This window comes from Strigops habroptila, chromosome 4 (genome assembly GCF_004027225.2).
Source record: "Strigops habroptila isolate Jane chromosome 4, bStrHab1.2.pri, whole genome shotgun sequence".
In the NCBI taxonomy this organism is placed as follows: Eukaryota; Metazoa; Chordata; class Aves; order Psittaciformes; family Psittacidae; genus Strigops; species Strigops habroptila.
The window spans coordinates 56,788,963-56,808,576 of record NC_046358.1 but is presented as its reverse complement, the minus strand read 5'-3'; the positions used below and the strand labels follow the sequence as shown (position 1 = coordinate 56,808,576).

The 19,614-nt window shown below is 36.3% G+C and overlaps 1 protein-coding gene across 7 annotated transcripts in view; it reads left to right on the top strand.

The window, feature by feature from the left end:
* IRAG1 (inositol 1,4,5-triphosphate receptor associated 1) overlaps nt 1–19,614 on the top strand; it is a 67,971-nt gene that overhangs the window by 2,019 nt on the left and 46,338 nt on the right. Inside the window, exon 1 of one of the 7 annotated variants that reach the window (XM_030483991.1) lies at nt 8,298–8,345. The exons of 5 other annotated variants lie outside the window; for them this stretch is intronic. The gene's annotated coding sequence lies outside the window, so the exon portion shown is untranslated. Of the gene's footprint in view, nt 1–8,297; nt 8,346–12,900; nt 12,954–19,614 lie in introns of those variants that run through there. One more of the 7 variants, XM_030483993.1, reaches the window with a different exon arrangement.

Below are 19,614 nucleotides of genomic sequence, written 5' to 3'. Positions count from 1 at the left end.
GTTATTTTTAACTTTGTGTATGGACTGAAATAACTATTCTGTGTTTAACTCCTTCACATCTGAACTAAATATGTGTTTCTAATGTATCTTGTAGCATTTCAGCAAGTATTGTTCTTAATGCATTCAACCCTTTTTTTGTTTGAATATAGAATATAGTGCTATGTGTAAATTTATCATCAGTGAAGATGTTAATGACAATAAGCGTAATTTAATGCAAGTAGTACAGGTTGCTCATTGGTACGTAGTAAAAATTGTGTGTTAACATCAGCACTCTGATAAAGTACATAGGATTATCAATGTATTTCATTTATATAAATTCCTCTGCTTTACATTCATCTGGATTAAGCTCTAAATTGGTTGCGGACATGAAACTTAAATACTTCCCTACCGCCTATCTTTTTATATGTGTGAGTCAGTTTTAATAGCTATAGTCCTATTTATTTGGGAGCAAAGCAGTGGGAGTTAAGGATTATCTAGCAGTCAGATTCGTAGTTCCAATCTTGAGCACCAACCTCTTCCATCCTCTTTTTGATCAGTCTGCTTTCTGACAGTTTTTAGTGATAGTATGGTGTCAAACCACTTTTTGAAAAGCTGAGTAAGACAGAGTATGGCAACTGAGGTATAGAGAGCTGAGAAGAGACAGATGTGAAAGCTTCTTATTTCAAGGATCATATATGTATGCTCTTTACATGTCATGGAGTTCTTTTGCCTCATCTATTTGCTCTTCTTAAAGAAGTGTGTAAGTCCAGGAAAAAGAAGCGTCGAATGGCTTGTGAGTGGAAGGGGAAAGAAAATCCTTCCTGTTTCAAGGTTTGTGGGCTATTTAAAGATCTGGGGGATTTGTGGGCAGAGAGAAAGATCTCTTCTGTCCTAACTTGCAGCTTTCCTGTAAACTAAAGAGAAGAATTTCCTTGTGGTGTGTTCTCCACTTGTACTTCCTTCAAAAAGTGGGTCAAAGAGATGTTTTGGATCTCAGTATCACTGACAGAAAATGTGAGTGGGTGATGGATCTTTGTAAGCTCATAAACTAGTGACTCAAGACATGGATTATTGCTTATGTACATGTGAAGTTGTATGTTATGGAGAACTGTGACTGTGACTGTTATGGTAGCACTGAGAAATAATAACTCAGGTTCCCTCCCTGGAAAGTAGGGAGGGAAAGTAGGTTCTAAGAATTCTGAAAAGAATAGAGTGATTTGATACTTAGAACAAGTCGACTTGTAGCCTCAGGTTTTGTTGGAGAGCTTAGGCTCTAAAAGCATCCCTGGATTTAATCCTCTTCATTAGGCAGATGCAATATATTTTTTCTTTATTTTTCTTTACTTTTGTTTATTTCAGTGTGTCTGTTCTTAATTTTACAATCTGAAAAATAATTTGAGAAATTCAATTTTACTTATGGATTACCAAGTGTATTAAGTATCTGAAAGATTTAAACAACAATATACCCAACAACACTGAACCCTGACCTCCCCCCCCAACTGAAAATCGAAACCACCATCTGCTAGAACTTTTACCTGCCCTTAAAATGTACAAAACCCAAAGTCTTTTGGTATCACAAGTCACTAGGGACCTCTAATATTGTTGATGTGATCACCTGTGGGTTTGGCCAAGTCAATCTTGTAGAATATGTGGGTTTTTTCAATTTTTTTTTTATTTTTTTTTTAATGCTAACATGGATTGCTTGGAGCAGGGAGCATGAGAGAGGCAGGGAGGGAAACACACAAACCTGGCAGCTAATATATGTGAAGTTTGTATGTAAACCTGAAAGTTTCTTTCCCCAGCTAATGCTGAAGTATATTTTGTTGAGTTCTGTCATGATACAAAGTTATACTTTAGTTATATTTTAGTTATACTGTGCTGTCCCCTAATTTACCTGCAAATGCACTTGGTGGTTGTCCAGAGCAGTTACCTCATGGCTATAAAATAGGGTCCACTGGGCTAGTTACTGCAATTTCGGCAAAGAGCAAAGGAGTTAAAAAGTTGATATAACAAAGGGGGGGATGGAGGGGGTGGGCAGCCATTTTATTTAGGAGTTGCACGCTTTTTTTCTTACCAGTTGTAAGGTTTTGCATCCTGGAAATGGATACATGGTAGAAATTTTGTGCTGTTGGGTCAAGTGGAGCAATTACTTTGGATAGGGGCTTGCCTTCAGTGTAAAATTACTGCTGTTTATATAATTTTGCAGAATGTTTTGTAACACTGGGGTTATACATGGGGAATTTGGCTCCGAGCCTTTGCTTTTGAAAAAAACCAGGAAAGTTTCCATTGACTTCAGTGGTGACAGGCTCTTCGTGAATACCACAAAGGTAAAGGCTACATTAGTTCTCAGGAAATAAAAGTCCGAAGTCTAGGAGAATTTGAATAGAAGCAGTGGGTCTATTTTCACCTATCTTATTTTGGACTTAGAGGGATGCACTAATAAATGGTAAGATCTATAGAATGAGATCTGTTTCTGAAATTTTGGAAAGGAAAAATCTACTATTTCATTTTCAAGTGTTCCCCCAGTTTCTCTGAAGTGTCTCTGAAAAGGCCTTTTTAGAATAGGGTGTATGTGTGCAGGTAGTAGAATATAAATCTAGTGTGGTATGTCTATTAACATTTCCTGTTAAAACTTCTGAAGCTGTGCTGAACTGTGCTCTAACTGCTGAACAGAAAAATTAAAAATAGCATGTCCAACCATAAGCTGAAGGAGAGCTTGTGGAGAGGAAGAGAAATAATTGAACAATGTATGAAAATGCACACATGCTTCACAATTTCAGCCACTGAATTTCCCATAATTTTCTTCTTAAATAGTGAATGAATGTGACAGACCTCTGGGATTATGAAAATAGCATGATATAGCTAGGGGCATAAGTCACAATGGAGGGTGGAGTTTGCCCCAGGAGGAGGTGCTAAGTCAATTTGGTGCTCTGCATGTCCTCTCAGACTTTCTAATGCAAGTATAGTTGTGCCTATCATCTTGACTTCCTTGAGGACTATTGCAGTTAAACTTATCATTCCTGTTATTTGATAGGTATAATTGTCAGCATTGCTCTGAAAGCTATTTTCAATAAGTGCAGTAGTGGAGCAGACCGTAGAAAACCAAGCAGATGTATCAGAATTCCTAAGTACCTGACGCTCTTACAGCAAGATTAGGAGACTTGAAAGCTGTTCTGTGTGAAAATATCTGAGGGATAGGGAGAAGGAATTTGTGGGATATATTCTAAAACCTCACCATATTAACCTCAATTTTTATCTGCATGTTGAGGTTTTGGGACTTGCTTGAAATCTCTTCTATATAAACCACAACATTAAAATGTCCCTTCCAAAACATATATGTTGTGTGCTAATGGAATAGATTGACTGGAATATTAACAACCTTTGTACCCTTAGAAGAAGCTGTTGACATTTCCTGTTGGATTCATTTTTTAAAAGTCTTTGACATTTCCTGTTTAGCAGATTTAAAATGTTGGGGTTTTTTTTTGTTGGTAAAATGGCAAACATCAACCATTACACTCTATACAAAGCTGACATATAACTATAACAGAAAGGTGAATAATACCTAAAGATCCCTTCAGGAAATTGTCCTGTTGCTGCTTGTTATTTCCATGTCTAAGGATGTGTTCGGAAATTACATTAAACACCAAGTGGTGTTTTTCACTGATCACTTGCAGAAATGATACAGAACTTAAAGGACCCAGAGGAAAATACTATACCAGAGAAAAGTAGCCTTTTTTATTATGAAAATGATGAATTGTGTTTCCTTAAAGCACATAGCAAGTCAAACTCTCACTACTTGTAAAGAACTGTTGCTGTGATTGGAATGTGCAGAGCTTTGCCCATGTGCGTGAACTAAGGGTCTGTCTCAGTGGATTTTAATCCCTCCTAAGAATCTGGCTCCACTTAATATGAAGACAGTTTCCCTTTTCCTGTTGCTTAACAGGTAAAGATCAGAGTTGACGAAAAGTTCTTCCCTTCAGAACAGGACCTTGTAAATTTCTTGCACATCTTTTTACAAAATGGGCACAAATCAACAAGACTTTTCACCTAATCTTGTTCTCTGCTTTCTCAGAACAAAATCCTTTAAACTCACAGTATGCCTTATACTTATCTGTCTGCTTATATGATTCAGGGGTTGTAAAGTTGGGAGGTTTTTTTCTTCATTTTGAAGGTGGGTACTGTACAATCATCTTGTGTACTTATCTTCTGAGCATCTGCTTAGAAAATAAAACAGCATGCCATTTTGACATCCAAGAAAGTGCTATAAAAGTCTGTTGCTATGTTTAAATGCCTACACTCAGTTGCTATAGCAATAAAAATATCAAAAATTATGTACGAATTGCATAGTGCATTACCAGCCCTTTCTGGGACAGGAAGATTGTGGGACTGAGAATATGACAAAGATGCCAGTATATTAGAGTGTGGAGTTGCCACAGATTTCCAGGTGGCCCGTGCTGTTATTTGTGAGCAAAATGTGGCCCAACTGTATAAATCCCAGAGTGGCTGTGTCAAAAGGGAAAGATGAATCCCTTTTAATTCAGTTTTTTCTTCATTACTTATGTAACAATTCAATACTTTTAGCAACTTCCCATTTGTCTGCAGGAGAAGTTGCTGAAAATGTTGACCTTTCTCTAAATTCTTCCAGTCCCATAATATCAAGTGTGAAAATCGGCATACAGAATGCTTTGGACTGTGTGGATTTCCTCTCTCCAACATTACAGTAGTCATTCTGAAATACTCTGGTTGCTGACGCAGCTGTGGGAACCCTGCTATCAAAAATAAAAGAAATGAAATAGTAGCTAATGGATTCCTTAACATCTCTCTGGGGCTCAAACCCTTGAATGTTCAATTGCTTCTTGAAGAGAGCAGGAAATGTAACTTCCTTCATAAAACATAGCAAATAATGGAAGGCATGTTATTTTGGCAGCTGTAAGTTTTCTTATGGAATTGAATTGTTACTTCAGGCATCTCTATGCCTTATTCTCTCTTCTACTGAGGAATAAGTTAGGGAAAAAGAATTGGAAAAAAATGGAACCTTGTTTGAAAGCAATATAACTGTTCTGTTCTCTTTATTCCTAGTTGCTTGAAGAATCCTCAAGGTTCAAGTGAGATTGGCTTGGACTACTTAACAGTGTATTGTTCAGTTTGAATATGGTAATGGAGAACAGTCACGTAATTATTGCAAGCGTTTTCCTTTAATATATGCTTTGAAGTCTAATGGAAAGGTCTGGTATTAAGAGCGTATCAGTTGTAGAAATATCTTTTTTTTATATATTTGCAGTTAGTGATTAATGCTCTTGTTCAAGAGTCATTATGCTGGTAAACATATAGATGAGGGGATTTAGATGAGGGGGTTCTTAGAGGCACTGTGGTACTCTGTAGTTTGAGGCCACACCTAAATCCTCTAATATTTCTAAGTAGTATTTTTTGGCTACTTTATTTTTGTAAAAAGTCTGAATAGACTTCTACCAGGTACATGGCTTAGAGTTTTTGTCAAAACAAGAGTTAAGATGTTACATAGTAGCACCCCTCTAATTTCTACTACAGTACAGCTTGTATTTGCAACCTCATTACAGTATTTTTATGCAATGAATTTTGAGTATTTTTGGAATTAAATTTTAATGTTTCAATTTCGCTTTTAATTTTTGGGAAATTGGACATTTTGTAGCTTTATAGCTGCACAAACTTCTATGCGTGTAGAAGCATGTGTCTTTCACAACCTCTGACACATAGATTCTTTGTTTACTTTCCATCTCAACTGTTCTGCATGGGGTACTGGAAAATCACTTTCCAAATGGGTTTATTCTGAATAGGAGTGAGTGTGGTTTTGGTTTGGTTGCTTGGGCTTTTTCTAACAGATCTCGTGGAGGAGTCCAAATGTTAGATCCATAAATATTTATTGATAGTTGTTTGTTACGATTTTCTTAGAATTCCAATGGTTATCTTTTAGGTCGAGCTCGGGAGATGCTTTTGTGGTTACACACAGTGTGCCTGTAAAATTAGCACATCTATGCTTCATTTACAATATTGTAACTTTTACTGTTTACAACATGTAGTTATACAAATAACCAAATTGGGGAAGGGAAGAAGACAATGGGGGGAAGAGATGTGTGACACATAAACTGCAGCTTTTATGTTTCATTAAACTGTCAGGTACCTGAAGTACAGAAACCTGATTTTCCTTAGAACTGTCCTCACCACAATTGTTATGACATCAATTTATTCTGTATTTCAAAGCTATTTTATACAGTCTCTGTTTCTGGTGCTGTACCTCTGAACTTGCATCTGCCATGGAAATGCAAACTGCCTGATACCTGCCATTCCCTAGGTCAGCTTTTGCTGAAACTGGTCACCAGCTTCAAAAACTGTTGCAGTGCAGGAGCTGAAGAGGGAGAGCTGAACGGATGACATGGCTACATACGCTTTTTTCAAAGAATAAAGAATTATATGGCTATTGGTTAGAGACACATTTCCCATTATGTATTGTCCACTAGCCTTCTTTAAGTGTTAGCTATGCATTTATTCTTTCCAAAATCTATTTTTGGTCTTGTTTTCCTTGGAATAAAGTTATGCTGTTATTCTGGTTGTCAGCCAACTATCCTTTCCCCTTCTTCCCTTCCCTCCCTGCATTCCCTCCCAGTAGCCTTTGAACTAACCCAACTTGTTGAATTTGGCAGGAGAGGATCTCAAAAGTATTAGATTCCTACAAGTGAAAATCAGTGGTGTGGTAAGAGAGGAGAGACCCAGCTTTGTGCTGCTAAAGGGGAAAGGCTGCACTGTGAGCTGATATTATCATTGATTCTGCTTGATCTGCCAGCTGGCAGCCTGGCATGTGTGAAGCTTAAAACCAGGCACAGTAAATGCTATCTCTTGTTCCTCCAGACTGTCAGGAGACTAGGAGACAAGTGAGCTTGTTATGAAGGAGATAAGATATAAAATCATTAAAATCAAATACCCAAAGAGCAGGTTTTGTTAGCTCAGCTGCTTAGAAAGAACTTGATTCTTAATGTAGAGAGACATTGGTTATAAAAGTGTCTGTTTATGCACTGATAACTTTATTTTGGAAAACTTTTGCACATGTCTGTGAAACATATCGTGAAAGCTACATGCTATAACTCTCCTGTGATTTCACACTGATTTCTAATAGTTTGTGGCAGTCCATATGCTTGACTTCTTCCAAAGCAGTGCAGAGCACTATTAGATTGTAAAACAGATTCTCATCTATTTTGCAGATTTTTCTATCAAGGCTGCAGTGCCTAAAGGGAAAAGATCAGAGGTTTCTGCAGTCATTTGGAACAGGCTATAGCCTCTACTCAGTCTGCTTTTCAGGCATGTCAGTCAGGCTCATGGGAATGTTGTTAGTGGACAGGTTCTTCTCATGGTGAATAAATGTCAGCTGTCCGGGTAGAGGCAGCCATTCTGATTAGACTTCCCTTATGCAACAGATGTTTTGAAGTTCAGCCAGGGAGAATGAAATAATAGCCAGACGCAGCAGCCCTCATCTGCTTTCTGGTCATTTGAAGAAGGCAGCTGAGGCTCAAGAGTCTGTTCCCTGAAAATTTCCTTGCATCTGAAGTGGTTTCTCCACTAATGATGTCCCTTTGTGCATATATGAGGTCAGCATGCAACCCTAAAGGTTGATGAAACTGCAGGAGTTGCACATCATGGACACTGCTCACTTGCACCTGCTCCTTTAGGTACCCTTTTAGTCATCTGTCATAGATGTAGTTTTTTCTTGAAAATATACAGTTTCAAGAAAATATATATTTTATCAAAAAAATACTGGACTCCTGTGAAGATTACTCAGAGTAATGGATCAGGTTTATGGATCAGATCCAGGTTTATAAATCCGGTCATGTATACCCCCATGATTTCATGGCTTTTAAATAACATTGGGAAAACCAGCAACACTATTTGGATGCTCACAAAACCAAAGAGAGATGGTGATACTGTTAAAGACCTCCCCCTTTGGCTTTCTTCAGCTCACTTTAGAATTGTTGAAGTTAACTTCAGTAAAAAATACCAGAATAAGATCTCATTTGTTCTTAAGCAAACTGGCTACATACTTTATTTCTGTTAGTCACTGATTAGTTACTCTGTGATTATTTGTAAGAAATTAACCTGTGGTAACATACTGTTTTCTTCTATCTTGATCATCTGCTTGGGAGTTGTTTGTCTTAAACAAAAAAAAAACCCCTCTTTTATCTAGATAACATAAATTTGTTTCTTTTCATGGTTAAAACAGGGCTCTCCTGCCTACAGTATTCCAAACATCAGCCTGCTGAATTTTCACTATGCTTTCTTCACCTGTACTACAGGGCACTATGCTGACCATGGCAGTTCCAGACTTTAAATTCCTCTGACAGGTAATATCTAGCTTTCCGATTGCATATAACATTTTACTTCTTTAATTTGAAACAGTTGGGCTAATTTCTCATTTGCAGGTCTCATCCGTGAAATTAACATAAGTTACATAGGTCAGCTACTTCTTAAAATATGCTGGTTATGTCAGTCTTTTTATTTTTTTGGTTGATTACCTGTATGTTGATCATTTGCTATTTTTTTAAAGTAAGTGCTGCTTCATAAACATATTTTAATTAAATTGTTCATAAAAATAGTATAAAAATTCTAGATGAGAAGATACGGAAAACTAAGAAAATATTTTTATAACACCAATTTCTGTGTTAGTGCACTATTGAGGCCAACAATGATAGCTTACTGTCTGTGAAAATGTTAATCCTTTGCAGTCCAGATCAGAAACTTAAGTTAATGAACTAGAAGATAAAGATAAAAATTGTTGGATCGCCTAACTAATAACAAAAAGTTGTATTTTTGTCCAGAACTTTCAAACATAACTCCCACTGAGTTCAGTGTCCACCTAGATGGATGTAGAGGAATGGAAGTTACGTCATAAAACTCAGTTGTAACTATGTGTTCTTGCTGACTGGAAGTGCAGTATGGTTTGGGTATGTGACATTTAGTTTAGAAGTGCAGAAGAACAGACAATTACTGTTCAATAATGTGATGAGTTTTACCATAGTGAATTTAATAATTAAGGCCCTATCCTGAAGCAGTATTACAGAATATGAACATCTGATAAACAGTTCAGGTGGAGAAGTAAGATATAGTGGCCAGTTTTACATTGGGGAGCGATCATTTCTTCTTCATAGTGATATATCTTAGCTGCATTAGCAAGTGTTTATTAGAAGAAGCTAAAGAATAGTGTGGCTAGTATTTTGAATGTTCTGTGGTTCTTAAATAGGTCTTTAGAAAAACAAGCTCCCAAAAAACTCAGCTTTCCCAAAATATTTGCAGGATATAGTGAAAGATGTGCTGTTATACAGTGAAAATACACACTGAAGAACCAGATCTCTTGACTAGTTCAGAACTGAACGATTGCATCCCTCATTTTCTTAAGCACACTGTTCTAGTATTTTCTGCTGCATTTGCGCTAAGAAGTAATGATTTAAATTGGTGACGTTTCAGTGTTCTGCTCAGCTATAAAGACTGAGTAGTGTATGAATGTAAACCATATTGAGCATGGTTTCAATATGCTGACCTCCCTAAGGAATATTAACACATCATAGTAAGGGTTACAAATGTGTAGCTTTGTGGAAGTCGATTGAGCAAATAATTCTGCCAGCCTTTGCAGGGTAAATTGACTAGAAAAGTTACGTGACCTACTAGTGCCTGATTTTTGGCTTGATATAGTTGCAGAAATACAAAATAAGACAGAATATGAACCCAATGAGTAAACTAAAGAAAATACCATTACTCCACTGCTGCAAAAATTGAGGAAGAAACACTAACAGCAATAATATTGTGTAATTGGTTACTTTGTCATTAAATATTCATGAAGCTCTGTAGTACAATGTTCAGTTAAGATATTGGTTGCAATTAAAATGAGGTACGTGATTGAAATCTGCTTTTTTGTTTTAGCTTAGTTCAAAAGCACGCTTAACATGCATTCAGAAGTGTTTTTTCTCTCACGCGTATGATAGAAAAGTGTGGTACCATTCACTCAGGATAGCAAATTAGTTGTTACGGAAAGTATTGTAGTTGCCCTGTCTGTTTATCTTCTAGATTCTCTTATTTCTTCAGAAAATAATTTCTGAAGAAATCATGTGTTACCTGGATAATGAGAGTTTTGGGGAAAAAAAAAAAAATGATAGCTGGCTCTGACCTTAAGTTTAAACATTTCCTTTACCAAAAAACCAGCATGTTCAGTTAGTAACTTTATCCTCTTCGTTCTGTAAAAACATACTTTTTTTTTTTTTTTTCTCCAAGAGAGTTTAAAACAAAAGCCTTGGAGGGAACACTTAGAAATGAATTTGTAGGTTGCCATTAAGCGCCATGGAAATTAAAATAAACATTGTTCTAACTAAGAAGCATTAACAACAACAAAGAAGTTTGTTTTGGAAAAAATCTTTACATGCCTTAGAAACATGTTCAACACAATTTGGCATCATCTTATTTACACAGATCAAACAGTATCATTGCTATTAATTTATCTTTAGATAGATTTTTTTTTTTTTGCATAGATATAGGCATTATATACCTTGTATGTTAAGCTAGTTTGGCAACCGTTACTTCTTCGTAGTGAGTTATTACGTATTATAAAGAAGAAATAAAGGAAAGATGTGAAAAAAGATTAATGGAACATACATTGTTTATGAAAAACCTAGTAACTCTAGTTGTAGATTTCTGATTTCTCGCAATTTGTGAGGCAAAACTATCGGCAAGATGGTTTCCTGATAACTGCAGCCTGGGATTTGGACGGAAGAGAAGACTAATAAAGAGAATTAAGATTTTACTTCTTAAGAATTTAATTTCTTGGCCAAAAAAAATTGAGAACTAAGAGAAGGATAGAAGCTGTCTCTCTTTAGCCCACTATCCCTTCCCCTGCCCAAGCAAGTTATTTGGAAGGTAATCTGAAGTAAGTGATTTCAGGAAAGGCGGTTATCTAAAAAAAGGTTAATTTTAGCACAATGAAGTTTATCTCCCTGGGCTTCCCCTCTAGTCAGCTGAGAAGAGAGAGGTTCCTCCAGGTACAATTCAGAGAGCCTAAATTAAATTCCTAATTTTAGGGAAGGATCATAAGTTGACTTAAAAACAAAAACGCAAACCAAGCAACCAAACAGAAAACATAGGGAGGCAATGGCCTTAGGCTAAAGTGAGTCTCCATGAAGTTCCCCTTTATACATACTGTCATGCCTTTCAATCTTTTGAAGGCATATGGTGTTATGATAACTTTTTTTAAGGATGATGTACAGAATGGAGTAGGTCTAGGCTGTTGTTCTTCTCTTGTTCCTTCCCCCACAGAGAACATCAAATTTGGTGTTACTGCTTTGGGAAGAAACATTTGAAAGGAATCTTAGATCAGTATTTAGCAACTGTATCCAGCCATATCCAAATTAATGAATCTTTGAATGAAACCAGCATTTTCACTTGACAAGTCAAAGCAAATATCTGCATTTTCTGTAAGGAAAAAAAAAAAAATCACTTCCTCAGCCTATCAGGTTTTGCTTTCGTTATATCAACTCTGATAACTGTAATAGGACTAATGTAAAACTAGTGTTGCTTCAGTTTAACTGAATTGATAGAGAGATACAAGCAAGCAGGAGAAAGTTTCATTATGAATGCCAAAACACACTTTCTAAGGCAAAACTGCAAACACGAGATTTTCAAGGAGAAAAGTTGAGACGAGGCTTTTACTTTTGGATGCTGGAAAACCTGTTTGTCTTTTGAAAACTTCTCTATGCTTTTTTTTACGTGCCAAAGCAAAAGAAAAGTTATACATCCCTCTTGGCTTTCCTTGAAGAAATTGTCATTGTAGTGATAGAACAAACAAGTTATATTTTGCTCCTACTTTGTAGCAGATATGCATGGATATATTTTGTTTAGGTAAACTTCTTAATACCAATGATTTTTAATTTTTTTTAATTGGAAGAAAATATACCATGTTAAATGCTTGATAGTAAAATGTTGTGTTTGTATCACAGAAGCTTTGAACTTGGAATGATGACTAAAATTTCATAATAATTCCTCTCTGGGCCAAAGACAAGAACTGGAATAAAATCTTTTAAATAAGAAAAGGCATACCTGTAAAACTGACTATGGAAGCGATCACACATGGTGGACTGAAATTACATATATTTCCCTTATAATAAATCTTTTGCTTTAATGACGTATAAAAAATTATTTTGTTGCTTAATTAAATGGAATTTTTCTTAAGACTATTTCTCTTTATAGCCAGGAAGAGGAAATATGGCAAAACTCTAACGGAAGCAAATAATTTTTATTAAATTAGTGACATAAGGCTTTTTTCTATCCTCAGACATAAAGTTGCAGTTTCTGTTTTGAGAATGCATGTGCAAAAAAGATCAAGCCCAGCCTTACCTTCTTTATCAGTATTATGTTAGGAGTGCTACGGTTTTGCGGGACAGATTCTCACCACTGAGAAATTTATACTTCATGTGCTATAAAGGTATAATTCAACCTGTGTTTGGCCCACCTCAGTTGTAAAGGCAGTGAACTGGAACAGTGTATTCCTGTCCAAACAAATTCTTTGTAAATACTGTTATTCTATTTTTTTCTGTCCTCTACCACAATAGATTTTAAAAGCTTTATCACCAGGATTTGAAAAGATTTGTTCTCAAAGTAAAACTTTACTTGCTTTCATGTGCTGTTTCATGTGTAGCTACTAGAATGCAATGGAATACATAGCTGAAGAAGTTGTTCTGCAAGGTAACAAGGGCCATACTAGACAATAGAACCCACGTATATGGTAAAAGCATGGAAAATTACATAATTTCCTAGAAAACGTGATGTTTCATGTTTCATTATAGGGTGGAGAAAGGAGGCAGTATTGTAGCTCCTTACTAGTCTGTTGTCAAGAGATGACATTTTCTTTCCAAAATATTTATACTGTCGACATCCTGGGTAGTCAATCGAAGCTCTTGTGATGTCAGTAGGTAAGAATTTTGGCTTTTTATATTTTAGAAATTATTAATCACTAAGTTCCTTAATGTACAATTATTGTGCTTATATTGAGAAACACTCTCCTTATACCACCCCCAAAGACAGATACTTGCTGCTTTCTAGTAACTGTTTACTTAGTAAAGGTAATCATGGAATAGGTATTCAGATACCATGAATGAAGCAGAATAGCTCTTTAAAAATGAGAGTCATCCCTGCTTGGTAACATGTTCCCGTGCTTGTCTATACTCCCAGGATTTGATGTTAGTAAGCTTTGCTTGCTTGGTTCTGTCCTACAGGCCTTACAACAAGAGGACAAGATGTAGCCCCCTAAGGTTAAAGGCATGATATGTAACTCAGTGTTACAGTGACCCAGCACAGGGAAAACTTAGATGCAAACGAAATGTACTTTGAAGAGTCTCTGTCTTCAAAGCCTTTCTGTAGTGAGTGGAAGCTTTTATTGTGCTTTGATTGTGATTACTGGAAAAGAAAGTAGATCACTTACAAAGTTTGGTAGACAAGAATTATATTAAAATTAAATTTAAAAAGAGTTTGTCTGCTTCGATCTTTTTTATCCATGATGTTAGAATCTAGCAGTAGCGCATGAAAAGTTATAATGATATATATTATGTCTTTGTTATTAAAGCAATCTCATTGTGGAGTTTTTCTTACATTGCTTACAGTGTGAAATAACTTTTAGAGTTGTAAAATCTGTGGCTGATATATAGTATTTGTAATTTTTTTTTTTCCAAAATTTGAATACCTAAAGGAGGAAGGCTCTCCGTCCTACCTGAGACCAATCTTTTACATTTCCTTGCCTACTGAGATGTGATTTTTATACTGACTGAACTAGAAAGATATATATGAGAAAGAGAAGAGATACTTCCAGATTCTATATCTCAGAAAGATTGATTTATTCCTTTGCACTCTCCTGGTATAGATTCTGTGGGAGAAAACCAGTGGGAGTTGCAACAGCATCTTATAACATCCTCCCAGTTTGTAATACTGATTTGAGAAGAGATTATTTTCATGTTTTTTCTGACTCAGCCACATGTGAGGCATCGGGAGCAGGAGTGTAGGCAGTACTGGGCAGCTGAGGAGATTTGACGGGTAAGGGGATGGCAGAGGAAGAAACTGGTAGGCTATGATAATAAGAATGAAAAAAGACAGAGAATGCCAATAATCCTTTGTAGTTGAGGGATGCGTAAACTTTTGCGCCAGTCTCGGTTTCTTGATCTTCTAGGAGAAGAAGGAGGGAAAGAAGATTCTATACAGGTTTGCACCTGTATCTCCTATTAAATAGTATTGCAATCAAATGGAATTTTCTTCATACAGCTGTAAAATTGGGAATGTCATTTAGTGTGTCTGTAAGCAAATGCATGTATGTATATGTAAGACTGCAAAGTTTGAAAAGTGCTGGCTCACTGTCTTTTTTTCCTGTGAAATCCAGTACTTCTCGTACGATGAATCTTTAAGAACTGAAAACACTTTCAGTGGCCTGCCACCCAAATAGCCTCTTAGAAAACATCTGAAGCTTGTTCATATGCAAGGATCTAAAATGTGACAAAGCAGGGAGATGCCAGACATTCTTCAGACTGAGTTATGTTTACTTCTTCAAGAAGCCTACTTAGGAAACCAGCACAGTTCCATCCTATGGCAGCAATGTCTTAGTCCTGGCTGTAATCTTAGCATGCATTGTCTTGTATTGACTAGAAAAATGGAAGAAAAACCCCCAAACCTTTCTCCCACTACTTTCTTTTCTCTATTGTTCTGTCCATCCCTTCAGCATTGGTAATTACTCATAATGGGCATAAAGGCAATTTTTCTTTGTTCAATTATCTCAAAATCAGTTTCTTTCAGAAATTGATCCTGCTTCCTCCAGAGAACATCAGAACTGCATATGCATAAGCAAACCATTCATTTAATCCCACATGAAGATCATGTTTACCTTACGCTAAAACCCTCACTGTTTTCAACCATCTGCAGGTTAAGGCTTTCCAGATCCAGAGTTTGTATAATTACCGTTGTACCTCTCCTGGGATGCATCTAATCTGCTTTTGAACTCGCTTGTATGCTCTTTTTACAACTTCTGTAATAACAAGTTTGATTATTTAATTATATATTGTTCTGAAGGAGCTTCTTTTGTACTTAAACTATTGCCTTGTAACTGCTTTTGGCATCCTACCCTTGTGTACTGAGAAGAATTGTGAGCAAATAACGGCCCGCCCTCTCTAGCCTGTCCATAGCTTTCTAAAATTTCTATCCTGTTTACTTTTTCAAGTTGAAGTGCTCGAGTCTTTTTTTGTGTGGAAACATTTTGCAATTTATGAAAATTCTTTCTTCTATGTACCTTTTGTATTTATGTTGCACTTTTTTTTTTGAGATATGATTAGAACTGTTTTGAAGATCTGGGAATGATATGCTCGTACTCTGTCTTGTTGTCAGTTATTTTTTACTAATTCTTAACTTTTTTGCATTTTGGGCTGCTGCTGAATGCTGTTTTCAGAGAACTATCCAAAATTACTTAGATATCTCTCCTGACTAGTAAAACATAACAGTGCTAAGTATATTTTACAGTTATTTTTCACCATGTGCATTGATTTGCATTTTTTAGCAGTGTATTTCACCTGCCATTTTATCATTCAGGTGCTCAGTATTCCATAAACTGCCTTGACTGGCTTTAGATCTTATCCCATCTCATCTTTAATCAGCTGTACACACCCTCTTTTCCAGATTCTTCATGACTATGTTGATCACCTCAATCCATGTGGAATGGATTTATTATTATGACCTGTTTCTGAAGGTATATATTGATAAAAGAAATTGTTGTAGCTGCTGGCTTTTAAGTTGTTTCTGTTTCCAGCAAAAGAGATTAAATTACATTACAAAATGCTATTGCTTATGTACGGTTCTACATCATATGCTAGCAGGAGGGAAGAGGTATATATGTTGGCTTTTGCTTCTTCACAGATAGCTAGGCCTGCAGAATCTATGTGTAATTGAGGGATAAAGCTGGACTGTTTCTAGCAAAAGCAGCAATTCTTGTGATCTAAGATACAGCATCTCTGTATCCAAATTGGGACATTACAGTCTACCAAATCAGTGGAAAAAGCAGCTGAATAATTAGATTCAAATAATGTACTTTATTCATACTAGTGGCATTATGTGTCACCTGGCATTACGAGTGAAGTTCCTTAAGGTTTTATCCATTTATTAGATGTGGAGGATGAGTAGGAATACATTCTCATACGATGTGGCTTACCACATTGGGCCCCCAGGATGTTGATAAACTTAAGCAAATCCAGGGAAAGCTGCTATGTCAGGAGGCACGCATTCTATGAGGGGATGCTGAGGGAATGAACTGATACTGCTTAGCCTGCAGAAGAAACTAGTTGCAGTCTTGCAGTACTTAAGAAGATGTTACTAAAAAGATGGACTCAGGCACTTTACAGAGGTGCATGACAGGGGAATGAGACAGTGATCATAAAGTACAAGGGATGTTCTGACCAGACGTAAGGGGGGTGGTGGTGGTGGGGATTACTGTGGGTGTAATTAAACAGTGGATCAGATCTACCGGAAATTCTGCAGTTTCTGTCCCTGAAAGTTTTCAAGTTCCAACTGGATAAAGCCCAAAGCAACTTGGTCTAGTTCCTTCAGTGCTGACCTTATGTCAAGGAGGAGGTTGGTCCCAATGTTCTTCAAACTTGAAAAATTGCATGATTCTGGAAATTGAGCCTTCAGCCTGGCCATCATACTGTAACATATAAGTTACTGTAGTCAAATAATCAGTCATCAGTCAAAATCCATAAATGGCTGATTATTTGAATAAGTTGATAGTATAGTTATTCCTTTCCTGGTGTACAGCAATATTTAAAAAAGAACCTCAGTGAAGTTGAATTCATAATTCTTTTTTCATAAAAAAGAAGTGAGACTTTCATGCTCTTTTGAGTGTATTGATTTTGCAATGCAAACAAAAACATATTCATTTGTTCCTAAAGTAAGCAAATGTGAATCTGATTTTGTCCAGAAAGCATAAAATGAGAATAAAATACTTGTCTTGCTGCTTTGCTATTTATCTATGCAAGATGGAAAGCTGAGTATAATCCCCTTGCTTTAAAGACCACAATTGCATTTTAGAATCCCAAAGAAAGCTATTTCTTGTGCCCTCTGGGATTACGCTTTGTAACTGGGAAAAAAAGAATTTTGATGAATTTCTTCATTTGGAAAATTTTTTGCTTGACTAGCAACAAGACTCTTGGGTCACTGAGCAATAGTGTTCTGCCCTAATTGCCTTCAACTTATTTGTGTTTCTAAGTCAGGCTTTTGGTACTCATTTTTTCCAAATTATATAAAGTTGATATCCAGTGATCCTGGAAAACAGAATAGTTTATAGAATGCTTCTATGTAAAAATTGCATTTGGAAATTTTACTTTGTGTAATAACCTGAAGGTTTTTCTTAAACAAGAATGAATTGGCGCCAAAGGATACACATTTCCCCTCCTTCCACGCTGGTCTTATGTCTCTCCTCCCCAAAGGCAATTTGTTCTCTTTTTATATTAACGAAGGATATAGTCACGTGGCAAATTGAGAAAATATTGTCTCAAGCTCCCAATTTTGCCTACATCATAGACAAAAATAAATGTGTAACTAGAATGTGATGGATAATGCATGCAGCGCAGACAGTACAAACATGGGTTTCTCCAAACCTGTGAGGAGTAGAAGAAAAAGAAACCCAGATGACTCTATGTTACTTAGTACATGATGCTCATTTGGGCAAAAGTGTGTTTGGTGGTAATATTATCTCCTGGTATTCTTAATACTACTATCATTAGCAATTTCTCTTGGGTGATTTATCAGTGCCCAGGTCTTCCACAACCATAATTGATTCAGTCACCTAAACAAATTCGCATGTTTCTTTCAATAGTAAGTTGTTCAAATAGTAAGTTGGAGGAGGAAGAGAGTAGCATTTTTACTCACATGAAATTTTAGGATTTTCTTCTATTTTAAGGTCACTGCCATTCTGTTGTAAGACAATAAGTTTTTTTTCCAGATACTTCCTAGTTCTAGATTCCTTTTGAACTACCCTTCTGAATAACACTCAATGTACTGTTCTCCCACTCTTATCCTCACACTTTCTTATATGCTATTCCTTTTGCTTAGAAATCCTTATTCTTCATGCCAAATATCCACCCACTCCATGTTCTCATTCTTCCTTTAAACTGCATTTCCTTAAAGTCTATAAAAAATAATCTGTAAATTAAGAAACATCAACTCTGCCTTGGGTTCTGACACTCTTCTGATTGTCAGATTTGCTACTGCAGGCTGCGTACTTCGACTTGTGCTGCTGTTCTTGTCATCCTAGCTGAAAGCCTACTGATGGAAAAATTGAGGTCAGTAAGAAGTAGGCTGAGGTAAAATTTTTGTTTGCAAGTTAACAGAACTTATGGAAACATGTATCTGAATCGCAGAGTGAAGGAGTTTTTCACTTAGGGGGAGTTATTTGTGCTTTGGAGGGGGAATGTGGTTGGGGCTTTTTTTACACAAAACAAGGGAAAGAATTGTTGAAATGATAAAAACAAATTTATTCAAGAATGATTAGTTGGAATTTAAAATGCAGGAGGCATACCTAAAAACTTTTGGATGGTAAGATCCGTTAGGCAGTTATGACTATTTCATGACCTAGTCTGGTATATGGCATGCTTGTGCAAAGGTTTGTTATGTGGCTTTGGAAGACAGTTTCCTGTGCGGTAAAAGATCTACTGTAATTAAAATTTTAAACTGGTTCACGTTTGGAGAGTTTTTGCTAAGAATTTGAGCATAAACTTTCAGTAAACTCAGTGAAAAAAACATATAGGTGGCTTTCACTGGTATGTTTTGAAAGATTGAACATATGGCTTCATATTCACTTCAGCTTCTTCTACTTTCTGAAGAAGCTTCCTTGCTTTTGGCTAAGAAATATGCATGAGTATTTGGAGAGCAATAAAAGAACAAAACTGTAGATAGCAAAGAAAAAAGAAAAAGGAAAGAAGAGAGATACATGCATTGTTTTCTCTTTTGCCACAGAGTCACAGTCCTTGGCCATATTAGTTCTCTGCTCTGGAGAGTATGTCTTAAAAGTGACCCTGGAAACAGCTGCCAATTAAATTAATGTAACTTTAGTTCATGTGGGTGCAAACCATTCAATGAGAGGGAACAGATGGGTGAAAGTCTTCAGGTCTGGAATCCCTGAGGAAGTGCCACCTTCCTTTGGTTCTTTTTCCACAGCTGTCCTGTTGTCTCCAGCACAGGGATGTGGGGAGTGCCAGGTTCTTGCAATGGCATGACTGGGGAGGAGCCTCTGCTCTAAAAGCCTCGCAGATCTATTCTTTCCCATAACTCCCTTTGGCTGTTCTTTCCATACAAGAGCTGCATTCAGTATCTTAGGCACATACTTAAACAAATAAAATTATGTTATTGGAGTTTTGTCTTAAGCTGATTAGTTCAAAGAAAAAACACAGAATGAATAAAAACTACTAGAACTTTTTTTTTTTTTGTAAAATTGTATACAATTCTTAAAACCATGTTTTCATGGGGAAGAAATACTACTTATAACTTAATTTCCTTAAATTCTTTTTAGTGCTAAATAAAAACAAAAACTGGAACTAAAGACTTGTATCC